Consider the following 13314-nt stretch of genomic DNA (forward strand, 5'->3'; position numbering starts at 1 on the left):
ACTGGATGTGGTTGTTTCAGGAACAGGACCTAACCTTGATGAGGTGGCTGTCTGCAGCCAAGGACTCTCAGAAGGGATTTCCGGCTGTCACTAACCACATACCCAGCTGCTGGGGAAATGAGCGCTTCATCTTGGAGGGCGGGACCTGGCCGCAGCAGAGTCTATTCCCTATCTAGTTAGTTAATGCTTCTGCTAAACTCCTCCTGAGTTCTAACCTGAATGTTTATAGGAATAGCACTGCATTATCAGTTATCTCAGTTAAGTCACTCCACCTCTATGTAAATTGCAAAGATCGAACTCATGACTAGATCACTCTATCTATGAATTTTGTGTACTGAGGATTTTCTTGCTGGAATGTTTCAAGCATCAGGGTTTAAAATAAAAATGCGACAGTTGCTGTAGTTTCTCATGTCTTTGGTGGACAAACCCACTTTGTTCCTTTTACATGCTTTTGTTTAAACCTCTCTTGGGTGACTGGGGTGAAAGGAGGTCACAGGCATCTTTGACAGTCTGAAATTTTCAGGAACTGTTCCAAAATTTAATTAAGTACTGATTGTCTTCTATGCACATGAGAGAGGAGAAAAAAATCTTCAGAAATAACAGAATTAAGCATGCTCTATTTTGTAGCCTTGTAATGACCTCCAGCAAATGCCTGACCTACTTCTGAAGGCCTTGAGTCCACTTGCATGAACACAATGTCTTAAAAAGCTGACTTGGAAATCAAAGTCAAAACCCAGCACCATCCATGGTAATGGAGCAGGGAGGGATGTCCTGTGCTATTGGTAGAAAAGACAACATTTAAAATAGAATGGAAATTGCCTCCAGCCACTTAATTTGGAGGCAGCACAGGAATTGTGCAGCACTTCAGTCTGATGGCACCTTGAATTAAAAGAACTAATCTGCCACGTATTTTCTCAATATACTGATGGTGTTAGGAGCGGATATTTCCCCAGCTATATTAATGCCGAGAGGCAGTAACTCCTGCCTGCCCCCAAGAGGTTGACTAGTAAGCAGTGCTCTGTGAAGGCCCCCAAATGCCATGTGTCAGATTCTTCTCTCTCCTCCTGCAACTGAAGCTGTCATTGGTCAGCAGAAACAGTGCTTTTGCTGCTTTACGTTAGAAGGCAAAATTCACATCAAGAGGCAAAGAAGGGATTATGTCAGAGAAGTCTTGGACTCAGAGCTGATCCAAGAGTTATTCCTTTGCACCATGGGAGTGGCCCAAGGAGAATGACTTTTCTACCTTGTCAGTCCTGGGGTAAGTCACTTATACACACTAGCAACGTTTCCCATACTGTGGCTTATTTAACACTAGTCTTGTGACTGTCTTCAGTGAAAACCTTTCTTTCCATTAAATAAATTTGGGAAATATTATTTCCTACACCCCTTTCCTGCAGATTCACAGTGACTATCAGCATATTAAAAGACCATGTGCTTCTGCCTTAAAAGAAAAAATCTGGTGAATCCAGGTTCTTCCAGTCTTACTTGATTTGCAGCCCTCCTTCCCCTTCCCTCTTTTGGTCACACCTTCATAATTCCCACAAAATGTACTGCAGACCAGTCTGGGAAATGCTGTTTGAGCTGAACTGTCAGGCTGTCAGTCAAGGTCAAAGGCTCTTCAGTGTTCTTCTTACAAGTCTAACCCGTCTGCCCCCTCCAGGAATCCTCCCGTCTCCCTGTGAAGGTGCACCTCAGGTTTAGTAACTGCTCCTGATTAATAGTCAAATCTCCTCTTGCCTCTCCTCCCCTCCCTTTTCCTGTCTTCTCCCCTTTCCTCCCCTCTGTCTTTTTCCTTTAAGCATACTGGTACTTTCATAGCAGAGGATCACCCCAGCTTGGTTATAAGCTCTCAATATGTTGCAAACACCTTTAGGTCCCCACTCTGCTGTGCTCCTAGTAAGCCCTCAATGAATATTGGTGGATAATTGAAGAATGCAAAGCAATGGATTAGATGACTCTGAGAGACTCCATCCCTAAGAGCATGTGTGTTTAAGAACACAGTTAATTCAGAGGCAGGGGAATCCTGGGGATGGGCAGCGGCTCTGCAAAAGGTTGTCTCGTCTTCCTGGAGCTCAGTCCGGGAAGTGTGGGATTCAGAGCAGCGTGATTGGGATCCAGAATGACATCATCAGAGCTCAGTAAATATGTGTGGTTGATGATGTATTCCCCTGGAACAAATTACAGTCCATTTGACCACCTTTATTCTTTTAGTCAAAAAGTTACAAGAAAAATCTCATTCCTTTCATCCCAACTCTAGATTTTTATCCCCCAAGGAAGCTATTCAATTCTGAAAGCCCTTGAGAAGCTCCCCGAGGTACACTGTTTCTTCCTTTTACCACATCCCCACTTAGAACGTTTTTTTGTTTTGGTTCCTTGAAAAACGCTATAACAGCCTTTTACTGTAAATAGTGGCTACTACCCTCAAATTTACCTCTCCCAAAAGAAAGGCACAAAAGCAACTCCAGTGTGAAGTATAAGAAGGAGGTGGTGGCTATTACACCACTAGGATTCATATGGCATTATAAATTGCTATAAAAATGGGAATTACAGAGAATCTACTTTGCTTTCAGACAACCTGGTTGCCTTATAGAACATTCCACTTCTGTTCACTGCAGAGCATGGGTGGGCAGTATTTTCAGCCATGAATCTACTAGACTTCTCTTTAGATAAATAGATCAATAGAGATGTATGAGTTTTATATATTCTGGGATTATTACATCAACTTTTATGTTGTAAGTATAAATGATATTTCCTATATAATCTACATTTATTTTTTTTGAAAAAAATATTTATTGAGCCCGTGAAAGCACCTGCATATAGAGACATGAATGCGTAAACCGTTCAGATTCGTACAATGTAGTGTAATATTTTTTTCACAAATATGTTTATGAGAAGTTTTATTTTGTACTGTTCACTATAGATAGGAAATTTAACAGAGACAATGCAACATCCTGGAATTCAACTCTGGACTCTAAAGCCCCAGTATAATCATCTAATTTATTTCATTCCTAGCATTTCAAACAACCAAATGACACATACTGCTTGCCATTTAATATAGTCTCTGTGCTCAAGGAGCACTTCCGACCTTCAGGTTTACTCGATGGTGAAGAGTGTGGATGGGTGTCATCAGGGAATGCTTCCTGGCGGAGGCAGCATTCGGGCCTTGAATGGTGGTTAACATTTGACAGGCATTCCCTAAGTGGGAACAGTGTGGGGAGTGTTTTTAGGCTTTGGGAACACCATTATGAATGGTGCAGAAATGATGAGAGCACTACCTTTGCCAGGGCAGTGCTCCAACCATGGACTGAAGTGCAGCCCCTAAGCAAAAAGTAATGGAAAATGATGCTGGGCATGTCCACTTTGGAAATTGCTGGGTGATGGTTTTGCTTTCCTCCTGTGGGCCAGCCACTTTTACTTTAGTATTGCAACATGCTGACCTGTCATAATCCATTGTGAGGTGTATCAGTAATTTGATTCTAGGAAGACTATCTAGTAGAGATTTTCTTTGACCTACATTTGCTTTATGTAAATTAAAGTTGCTACTTTTATAATCACGTGTGGTAAGAATCTTAGCATACCATGAAGTCTTCTACTGTCCGTTGCTGGAATTTAGGTATGACTGGGCCAGCTTGGCCAATTAGTGGGACAGAATGAGGAACATGCAGTACCATATCCATTACATCCATTGGGTGGGGTTGAAGGCCATCAGTCTAAGGGTGAGTAAATCCAGCATACAGCGAGTGAGACTGTGACAAAGGCTTCATCATCACACAGGAGCCTATGTTCACATGGCGGCTGCTCCTGGAATCTGCTTCTGTTCCAGCCCCATGATGCATATCTGGGCCCTGATATGACAGAGGCTATAAATACACATCCCGTATTGGGGCTCAAAGAACATTGCCTTTGGGGTCCTCTAATAGATGCCACGCAGAATGCCACATACCTCCTCATCAGTAAAGGACAGCTGAAAGAGAATTACTGTCCTTAATAGAGTAGCTGGAAAGACTGAAGCACAAAGAACAGCTCAGATGCTGTGAGATACTCTGGAAGTTTCCAGAAGTACTTGAGGCAGGGGCTTCAGCAGATGGAGAGTATGACTTCCTACCGAAGCAGGTAACTGATTACTTGGGTAAGCAGTGTCACTCACATTCTTTTGCATACCAGTGCAATCACTGAATGGTAAGAAAGAAGGTGGCTTTAGAGCTACAAGGCTTACTGTGTCAGCACAAGAAATCCAGTGCCATACGCATGAACATCACCCATCAGGCGTACAGAGGCGGGGGAAACACCTGAGAATCTCAGCTATAAGTAACTGGCCTTGGAGCCATTGAAATTTCAAATGGGTGATATCTAGAGGAAAGTGATTTTCTATGATGAACCTAGAAGCCAGGTGAAGCAAGGATTAATTAGAGCATATATTACAGGCCAGGAGGCCATCTTAGAAGGGTGGAGTTTAATGCAGCCAGTGTTGCAATTGAAATCAGAAAGCATTATGTTCACCCTCTGGCTCTCCCAGTTAGTTGCTGAGTGCCCACAGGTAAGTTTCTTTGCTTTCTGGGCCCACCCACTCACATACTAAGTGGTCCATGAGATAAGAATCTTGGTTTACCGCTCCTCCTTTTCTGCATGGACATTGCTAATTCTGCTCAGAATGTATTTCTTCCTTGTTCATGGCCTATGGGGTATTCTTACCTGGACGTGCTCTATCTCCAGCTATCCCTTTGAAAGTATGAAAATGTTGAAGAATATTCTAAGAGATTTTCAGCTATTACCACAGGGAGATACACAAGGAAGAAATTAACAAGTATGTGAAAGTTTAGAAAGCAAGAGGGGTAGTGAGTGCTCATGGGTCATTATGGCCCGGGAGGCCCAAGGAGGAAAAGCATGACCTCCACAGGGAGCTCCAGGTTAGGCAGCTGCCGAGTCATATCCTTCTTCGTGCGAGGAGCATGGGGTCCCATGCAGGACAGTCATTACAGTGGTTGTATGGGAGTTTGAGAAGCAGAGCTGATCACCTCTCCATCCCATAGCCCTTGGAGTATTCTAAGCTGAAATCTACCCGATGTGAGCTAGGAAAAGGGACAAAGAGATAAAAAAGGAAACTGAATGTGCAATTGTGTCTATGTCTTTATGGGGTGTGATTACATATATATATATATATATATATATATATATTTGATGGAAGTATTCAGAAAATGTGTATGGGGAGAGGGGAGAGAAATGGTTCTAAACACATATTTCCACTCTTAGATAATGTAAGATAATCAGGCCTAGCACACAGTGGGGGGCTAAGGAATGTTGGTTCATTTCCTGGTGAAATTAACTATAAACGTGTGAACAGGTCATCTATATTGGGATTCCTGTTACATATTGAAGTATGTAACACAAATCTTAGGACAAAATATTGAAAAGTTATTTTCAGCTCAGGTTGTCAAGTTCTCTTTGTTTTTTTCCCCTCCCCCCTTTTTTGGGGACTAGGGCTGATGCTGTCCCCGCACATAGATCATATTCTCTCTTTTCCCTATACTTGATGGATTCCCATTTCTGTAAAGTGTGACCTGCTTCTGTATGTTACTTAAGTTGCTTAGAACTTCATGGCCATGTGGATTTTCAGCAGGAAGTTATTTTTCTCTCCTTGTTTGACATGGAGGCGGTGGGTGCTTGAGGAAGGAATGTGAGAGCTCATTAGAGGTTATTGTATGGTGCAGCAGGGGGAAGTAAAATTATTCAAGCCAGGGGGCGTGGGGGGAGAGGCAATTGCTAGACCAGGGCTGACACCAATAACTTTTTACAGGGTGAGTCAAAGCGTCAGGGAGGCTGGAACCAAGTTTCCGCCCTCTTGAACCTATTACTGTAGATCATGACGCGGAATGGAAGGAAGGCAAGCCTCTCACTCAGGCTGGGTGGAGAGAAAGACTAAAGTTATGGAGACAGATGTCAAGGCATTTGAACTCAACTAGTGGTTAGGGTGGGTGGGGCTATTAAGAGAAACCATTAGTGTAGCAAATATAGTGAGAGTTAATACCCAATTGCCTAGAATAATGGGGGCAGGAAGCACATCCCTCCTGAATAAAATAGCTACAGTGGGTGATTTCCACAGACACTTGAGATTGTAACGTCTTCCCTCCATTTTCATCTCCTTGTGAGAACAAGGAAGTAGTGTAACGCTCAAGCTGCCAGAGAAATATGGTAAATCTTGGACACATACAGCTTGAAAACTAGCCCCCTTGATGGAGGCATTGTGATATCCCATCTTATCAACTCTTTGACCTTGAGAGTTGACAAGCAGAGTGGCCTGAACTGACCAAGTTGCGACCTACACTGTTGATGAGGCTGGTCCAAACTAACCACTCTGCCAATTCCCATGAGACTCATTTCTTCAGTCCTCGGAAAGGCCACAGTGAGGAAAAGCATGAGTGGGCCAAAACTTGGCTCTTCTCTATGCCGGTGGCACCTAGATCTTTGCATTTACCAGAGATATCATTGTCCTAGAACACTTCTAATCCATCAGATGTCCTCAGCTGTGTTAAGCACAATGGAGAACCATTTTCTTCAATCAAACAGGAATAGAACTAAATTAGTAAAAAACTTCTGATGAATGTCTTTACACTTCTTCCTTTCTGATGTCAGTACTCTTCGCGTTTTTCTGTTTATTTATTTACTTCTTTCACTAATAAACATAGCTGCCTCTGGATATTACTAGCAGAAGATTCAAGACACTGTTAAGTGAAATCCCTTAACCCATCTGCATTGCCCATTTTATAAAAAATCCCAGTAGCAGCAACAGCCAACTATAGAGAGTGTGTCTGTGCCACAGAAGGTATCAGATTGTTAGTACTTACCTGCCACTGCCAACTCTTCATGGCCTGTGAGAAAACGCTCCAGCTGTGGTCAGCTTCAGGTGGACACTGGCAGGGGGCAGAGTGTGAGAAGAGAAGGGCTCCCTCTGAAATTTCTTAGAGCAGCATCCTGCCCTGTATCAAAAGAAAGCTGCATTGTGTGGGCGTACAAAGTGAGGTCACAGACACCCGTTGGGACTGGATGGCGGGCCTCTGCTTCCCACTCGGTCATTGTGCCTGCCCTGTGTGTGGTCACAGTGGCGGTGCTCCATTAGGATTCTTAGAGAGTGAGGACTTCTTGGATGGCATTCAATGGTCTTTTGTGCAGACCTAGAAACCAGCCTTGGTGAGGTTTTAATGCATGTGAAGAAGAGGCTGTGTGTAAAGGAAGCAGTGAAATGGAGCTGATTCCAAGGCCCTGGGGTCTAGACATTTTGCCTTTAGCTTACACTGACTTTGGCATTCGAGAGTCTCATCTGACAAGTCTCCTGGAGACAGAGGTGGATTGGTCCCCTCTGCTGGCATCAGGAAATCCATTCACACCCCAGCAGTGTTACCTCCTGGGCTGAAGGCAGTGGGAACAATGCACATATGCTTGACAGCATCTTCTCACTGAGCACCAGACCCTACTCTTCTCTCTCTGGGCTTGGGACCTTTGGTTTGGGCATACTCCAAGACGAAAGGTTTTCTCTGGTGGTTGTCATGGACAAAACCAGCAATGGGAGAGCGCCCCTGAGAAACATTTGTCCTCAGGCTGCCGTCTCTTCTTCCTAGTTATTTTCCTGCAGAACAACACGCTGTAAGAGCTATCCTCCTTTTTCTAGGCTCCCTCTGACCTTTAGTTTAAGTATCTTGTGACATGTGTACATGTGTTTTTATTGCAGACTGCCTCAAATCCATTTGGATATGGATGCTATACAAATTATAAATAAATAAATACATGATAAAGAGAGGATCTCTTCCCTGCCAGCTCGTTGCTTAAAAAGCAGCAAGTTTGCACTTGCGTGACTCTGCTTTTGCTGGGCCCCATGCCGGCAGCCAACAGGAGTGAAAACAAAATCTGTCCCTTTCAGCACCACACATTCCTCTCCTGAGCCTAGGGGAAGAGGTGGCAAGTATCATTTGCCAATCATGAACCAGATAGCCTTTACTGAATCCCACATCTTTAATGAAATTCCACCCAGTTTTGGAGAGTCATGCTGGTAAATAAGATAGCCACAGCTTTTCCTAGCAGGTACAAAACATCTCTATCTCATTCCATCCCCACAATTCTACCCAGCGTCCTGGGTTCCTCTCCTGTTCTGCCCCTCTGCCTATCTCTTAGGAGCCTTGTTTTTCTCATAAGCAAATGCTACACCATCCTTCATTTATTCTACATGTGAATCTCTCAACGCCTGCTTTAATGAAATCTAGGCTTCCCTTGAACTTCCATTACTTCCAAGAGGGCATCTGCTTATTGTTTTAGTAGTTCCTTTATTCCTCTCTTGTTTCCTCCTTATCTTGCTGACTTTCTCTTTCAAATCACTTTTCTGCCTTTGAGCCCCAAAGCCACCTCTCCTCTCTTCAGTTTCATCGGAGAACATTGGGCCTGCTGAATTGAGGCTGTTGAAGTCATTCTGGTGATTCGTCTGTGTCGTCTTTTATTTAGGCTTTCATTTCTCCTGTCTCTGTTTTAGAAGTTGTTTTCCTCTTCCCAGGGCTAGGTTTTCAGCTTTGTCCTGGATTTCAGTCATTCTCTTCTACTCCATTTTCTTGCCCCCTTCAATTTAGCCCTTCTCTTCCCATGAATTGATTTACTTCTCTGTGAGTTTTACCTCCACCTTTATATTTAAAAATATTAATAAAATAGAAACCCTCCTTCTGTCTTGTTACCTCCACAGGCCATTTTCCTCTTGTTGTTTTTCTTTTCATTATTAGCCTTTGGGAAGGAATTGCCTGTATTTTAACACCCCTGCCTACTTCACCACCTTCATTCCATTGCTGTGTGACTCCCAGTTCCATAACCACAAAGAAATAACTTTCTTAAATATTATTCATAACCCCTTATCTCCCAAATCCAAGTCACTCCTCCCACTTTACATTCTATGGAATATTTTTTGCCCCTCACTCTGTGCTTGCTTTCCGTGCTATCCTTTAGGTCCTACTACCTCTAAAATTGGTCCTTTTCCATGTCATTTGCTGCTTCTTTGAGTCCTTTGCTCTGTCTTCTCTCCTGAGATTTTCAGTTTTTGAATCTCAGTGTTCTACTTAAACTCTTCCTATTTAAGGTTCTATCCCATTAGAACCTCAAACTCCCTTTTCCTGCATTCTGTTCTCATCCTGAAAACAACTGGTTTCTTTCACCTTCTTCCAGTCTCTGTGAGCTTTGAGTTTCCTTCTTCCATATTTCGGACTTCTAATCAGTTGATAGATATTATAGTTATCCCTCACCAGTGTCACTTACATTCTTTCTCTTTCTATTCCCGCCATCGACCCCTGTTTCAGATATCTCTGCCTCCCCCGAAAGCTGTCCACTGAATATCATGGCTGTTTGGAGCCTGACCAATGATATGCAGATGATTCTCTTCTCCACTCTCTTACCTCACTATGCATATGTAGACCATGAAAAAACTCAGTTGTGCATTCCTAATGAGGGTTTTGTTGTGTTGAATCATAAAACTTTATTTAGCTTATGTTAGGTTTTACAGAAAAATGATGCTTTTTAAAGTCAGGTTGTTCTGTGCTGACCTATTTACTCAGAAAGCACAAAGTTAATCAGGAGTAGCTTGGGGTAGGCAAAGATTGGAGTTCGAACTCATGGAGAAACCCAGAAGAAAAGGATGCCCTCAGAAGACAATAGAATGCAGGAGACATTTCAGCAGTGGTAGACTTCAAATAATACAGGGAAGAGAATCTTAATGGAGTTCATTGAAACATTGCTTCTAAGCAACAAAATAGTGTTGATGTCATATTTAACATTTGAACACTATAGAAAAAAATAAACAAGAAGGAAAAAACCATGAAAAGATTAGACACAATATGTGTTGAAAAGCAGGAAAACACATGCAAAATTATAATAACAGAAGCTTTATTGCATCAAAAACATTGTATACCCTTTACCCTATGTGTTTATATGCAGTGTTTATATTTGTACATTAATTTTATTCATTTCTATGTTGCTTTATGGATAAATTATATTTCTGAATGCAAAAGAGTAGGCCATTACACACACACACACACACACACACACACACACACACACACACACACATATTCCACTTCTTCTTCCATAGATTTTCTTGTGCTAGCTTAAGGAGAACTTTGCTAGATTATTGGATATACTAAAGAGGCACCACTAACCCAGTGACTCAAAACAGAAATAAAGGTGAAGCACTAAGGAATATTGAACAGCCTCCTTAAATCTCACCCTGTTACATTTTTTTATTGTGGTAGAATGTATATTCCAAACTTTGCCATTTTAACCATTTTTGAAGTGTACAATATATTGACATTAATTACATTCACAATGTTGTGCAGTCATTTACTACTATCTATTTCCAGTTTTTTTCCTCAATCCAAGCAGAACCTCTGTAACCATTAAGCAACCACTCAGCATTCTTCCCACCACCCAATCCCTGGTAACATCTAATCTATGTTCTATCTCTATGAATTTACCTATTTTAGATATTTAATACAACTGAAATCATACAGTATTTGTCTTTTTGTCTCCAGCTTATTTCACTTAGCATGTTTTCAAGGTTCATACATGTTGCAGTATGTATTTGAACTTATTCTTTTTTATGATTAAATGTATTCCATTGTGAGTATACAGTTGTCAGTCCATATCTGTGGGTTCCATGTCCTCAGATTTAACCAACCACGGATCAAAAATACTAAAAAAAACAAATTCCAGAAAGTTCCAAAAAGCAAAAATTAAATTTGTTGCATGCCAGCAACTATTTACGTAACATTCACGTAATTAGGTATTATAAGTAATTATAAGTAATCTAGAGATGATTTAAGGAATACAGGAGGTCGTGCATAGGTTATGTGCAAATAGTACACCATTTTTAATAAGGGACTTGAGCATCAGTGGATTTTGGTATCCATAGAGGGTCCTGGAACCTATCCCCCCAAGGATACCGAGGGATGGCTATATCTTACATTTTATTAATCCATTAACCCATGGATGGATACTTTGGGTTATTATAAATAATGCCTCCATAAATACTGGCACATAAGTATTTGTCTCAGTCCCTGTTTTGAATTCTTTTGGGTATATACTTAGGAGTGGAACTGCCAGGTCATATGGTTATTTCATGTTGAGATTTTTGAGGAACCACCAAATTGTTTTTCACAAGCAGCTGCACCATTTTACGTTTCCATCAGCAATGTATGAAGGTTCCAATTTCTCTACATTTTTGTCAACACTTATGATTTTCTGTTTTTAAATTAGAGCCATTTTAGTAGGTGTGAAGCGGTATCTCACTGTGATTTACATTTGCATTTCCCTAGTGATTAATGATGCTGAGCACCTTTTCACGTGATTGGCCATTTGTATATCATCTTCAGAGAAGTGTCTATTCAAGTTCTTTGCCAATTTTTGAATTGGCTGTTTGTCTTTTTGTTGTTGAATTGTAGTGGGTATTTGTCTGTTTTAGATCTTATACCCTTATCAGATGTAAGATTTACAAATATTTTCTCCCATTCTGTAAGGTGACTTTTTACTTTCTTGATAATGTCCTTTGCTGCACAGTTTTTAATTTTGATGAAATCTGATTTATTTATTTTTCCTTTTGTTTCTCATACTTTTAGTGTGATTGTTAAGAATTCACTGCCAAATCAGAAGTCATGAAGATTTACCCCTATGTTTTCCACTATGACTTTTATGCTTTTAGCTCTAGTATTTAGATTACTGATCCATTTTGAGTTAATTTTTGTATATGATGTGAAATAGGGGCCCAATTTCATTCTTTTGAATGTGGAAATTCAGTTGTACCAACACTATTGTTGAAGACTGTTCTTTTCCCTTTTGAGTAGATTTGGCATCCTTGTCAAAAGTTAAAGCAGCCTTAGATGTATGCATTTATTTCTGGACTTTCAGTTCTATTCCATTGGTGTTTATGTCTACCCCTAAGCCACTACCAAACTGCTTTGGTTACTGTAGCTTTATAGTAAGTTTTGAAATAAAAAACCTGAGTCCTCTGACTTTGTTCTTTTCAAGATTATTTTGGCTATTTGGAGCCCTTTGCACTTCCATATGAACTTGAAGGATCAGCTTTTCCATTTCTGCATAAAAGGCTGTTGTAATTTTGAGAGGGATGGCATTGAATCTGTAGTTTGCTTTGAGTAGAATTGCCATCTTAACGGTATTGCCTTTCTAACTCATGAACATAGGATGTCTTTCCTTTTCTTTCAGCAATGTTTAGTAGCTTTCAGTTTACAAGTCTTTCATCTCTTTGGTTAAATGTATTCCTAAATATTTTATTCTTCAGATGTTACTGTAAATGGGATTGCTTCTTACTTTCCTTTTGGAATTATTCATTGCAGGTGTACAGAAGCACAGCTAATTTTTGTGTGTTGATCTTGTACTCTGCAACTTAGCTAAATTCATTTATTAGATCTAGAAACTGTCTTGTATGTTCTTTGGAATTTTCTACATTTAGAATCATGCCATTTGTGAATAGAGGTGTTACTTCTTTCTTTCTAATTTGGATGACTTTTGTTTCTTTTTCTTGTCCAATTGCCCAGTACAGTGTTGAATAGCAATAGCGAAAGTGGGCATCCTTGTCTTCTTCCCGATCTTAGGCAGAAAACCTTCAGTCTTTCACCACTGAGTGTGATGTTAGCTGTGGGTATTCATGAATGCCCTTTATCATGATGAGGAAGTTTCCTTCTATTTCTAGTTTTCTGAGTGATTTATCATGAAAGAGTATTATATTTTGTCATATGCCTTTTTGGGTTGATTGAGATGATCATGTGTTTTTTCCCCCCCATTCGTCAATGTGGTGTATTACATTGATTGATTTTTCTCATGTTTAACCACCCTGCATTTCTGAAATAAATCCCACTTGGTCATGATACATAGTTATTTTGATATGCTGTTGGATTTGTTTGATAATATCATTGAGGGTTTTCACATATATATTCATAAACAATATTGATGTGTAGTTTTCTTTGCTTTTGATGTCTTTTATCTGGCTTTAGTATTGAGGTTATGCTGGCCTTATAGAGTGAGTTAGGAAGTGTTCCATCCTTTTCTATTTTTTTCATGAGCTTGAGAAGAATTGTTGTTAATTCTTTAAATGTTTGGTAGAACTCAGCAGTGAAGCCAACTGGTCCTGAACTTTTCTTCGTTGGGAGGTGTTTGTTTACTGTCTTGATCTCTTTACTTGTTATAGGTCTGTTGAGATTTTTTATTCCTGAGTTTAAATAATTTGTGTTTCTAGGAATTGGTCCATTTTATCTAAGCTATATAATTTTTTTTTTGCGGTAC

The 13314-nt window shown here is 40.5% G+C and overlaps 1 long non-coding RNA gene across 1 annotated transcript in view; it reads left to right on the forward strand.

The window, feature by feature from the left end:
- Window positions 1-13314, forward strand: part of LOC307196581 — a 283753-nt gene that overhangs the window by 24603 nt on the left and 245836 nt on the right. The gene's annotated exons all lie outside the window — the stretch shown is intronic.

The sequence above is a fragment of the Stenella coeruleoalba genome, assembly GCF_951394435.1.
Source record: "Stenella coeruleoalba genome assembly, chromosome: 13".
Classification (NCBI taxonomy): Eukaryota; Metazoa; Chordata; class Mammalia; order Artiodactyla; family Delphinidae; genus Stenella; species Stenella coeruleoalba.